The 2,136-nt window shown below is 30.9% G+C and overlaps 1 protein-coding gene across 2 annotated transcripts in view; it reads right to left on the bottom strand.

The window, feature by feature from the left end:
* The window catches only part of LOC117123095 (neutral alpha-glucosidase AB-like), a 73,578-nt gene that overhangs the window by 69,782 nt on the left and 1,660 nt on the right, over window positions 1-2,136 (bottom strand). The gene's annotated exons all lie outside the window — the stretch shown is intronic.

Raw genomic sequence — 2,136 nt, 5'->3', positions numbered from 1 at the left:
TCTAGAGTAGTAGGGTTAAAAGTTAACGTTACCACGGAGACGTTAATTGATATCTTTTGTCTTATCTGATGAAGCAAGCATGTTCATTGTCTAGCCAGAGAGAGTTGGTAAATCCCTACTCCAGTAGTTGTGTAACTAAAACATTTTGTTAGAAATCGTGTATGAGAAAACATTTACTAAAAAAAATAGAATAGGCCCTATGCCAGTTCACAATACAAGACTTTATTATGTTCTTGAAAGAACGTATGGCGAAATACTTTATTATTAAGATTGATTGTTTTACGAAGTAGTTTAGCATAATTTTTAGTTAAGAAGTGTTTATTTTATCCTGCAAAATATTCTAAGTTGTTATTGCTCTAATAGAAGAAATTTAATTTAACTATAGCTGTAACTTATAAAGAAACTTGATTTGTATCTTAGAATAAAGTATATAATATAATTAATTAATCCTGCATTATAATTATATATGTACGATTAAGCAAGCGTGGCTATTGTAAGACGATTATACGTTCCAGGTACAAGTGATTGATTGGTTACCGTATTTATATAATTAATTAATAATTAAATCTAGGCATGAATGGAAATACATTGCTTTAAATAGGTATCAATTTGCCAGTACTAAGTTGCCTAGTAACAATTAATTCAGTGAGAAACGTTCTCACAAGTAGGGTCCAATGATACTCTTGGGAGAATAAGAAAGTTTTGTACGCCGCCAATTCAAGAATGTTATCGGAAACAAAGTCTTTGTACGCCGCCAATTCAGGAATGTCATCGGAGACAAGGAAAGAATGTCAAATGCTGAAAATAGCCGACTGGCTTGATCTCTGTACATGGAAACTGTACGAACATGTGCAATGGTTCAGGAATGTGGTTGTTACCCGAGTTGTTCGCCTATACAAACCCTATAATGTAGGGTCTGTGGCCATGGCCAATACTACGTGTTGTTTGCTTGTCTATTAATTATTTTACATAATCCTAATAAAGACATTGATCATTAACCTCTGTGTTATAACCTTATTATTGCTCATTAAACGAGGTTGAACTTTTAATCAGTTGGTGAATTCGCATTAGGTTATTCATCAATCGGCAGACACTGCATACTCGTTCTGCACGAATGGGCATGTTTTGCCCTATCTAATACAAGCGTAACCACAGAGACGTGTATTTCTATTGTTTTCTTCTCTATGAAAGGCGTTTACAGTTAAATTTCTGGATTTTAGGGCGATGTATTTCATGTTTTTTCGTGCTTCAAATCAATCATTCAATCATTTAAGAACGTATAGGCCTAGACATTATACAACGAAACATTTAATAATATTACGAAAAATATAATAAAAATAAACTTTTTTTTTTTTCTAAAATAATACACAGAATCATTGAAAAAAAGCAATGCAGGTCGGCAAACTCTTAGCGTCGGTCGGAAATTTCGAGTGCTGGACGGGGCATAAATAATGTGACTTTTTGTGGCGTTTATATACTTTCTGCTTCGAAATCAATCAATCATTTAAGAACGTATAGGCCTAGACATAATATACAACGAAACATAAAGCATCAATTACTGTAAGCTTTAATATTATATTACGAAAAATATAATTTGGCAGTATATTAATATTATTGACATTCTTCTTCTTTCTCTTCTTTAATATATGCATCGACACTGTAATATGAAAATAATAAAATCCGTTGGTTTGATTATCAACATATAAATTTGTTTGTTTCAAATAGATAAAACGAAATATATTATGAATCTTAAAACATTATTATTAACTTACACAAACTACCTAATAAAATCCACTGTTTATTTGTTTCAAATAGATAAAATGAAACATATGAATCTTAAAACATTTATTAACTTACACAAACCTAATAAAATCCAATGTTTTGTTCGCAAACTCATCACAGTATTAATGCCATTGAATTGCTTAAAACGACATTAATTAATTAGCAGCAAAATACCTGATAATACAACACGATTATTAACATTGTACATATAATGTACATTCGTTTGTTTTAAATAGATAAAACGAAATATATGCCATCTAAATCATTAATTATTAACTTATACGGGCCTTACACAAAACCTAATAAAATCCACTGTTATTTTGGCAAACTAATGGCAGCATAATAATGCCCGGA

The sequence above is a fragment of the Anneissia japonica genome, unplaced genomic scaffold (assembly GCF_011630105.1).
Source record: "Anneissia japonica isolate Jap-2015-1 unplaced genomic scaffold, ASM1163010v1 scaffold11402_len470986_cov188, whole genome shotgun sequence".
NCBI lineage: Eukaryota > Metazoa > Echinodermata > Crinoidea > Comatulida > Comatulidae > Anneissia > Anneissia japonica.
This window is presented reverse-complemented; position numbering and strand designations above follow the sequence as displayed.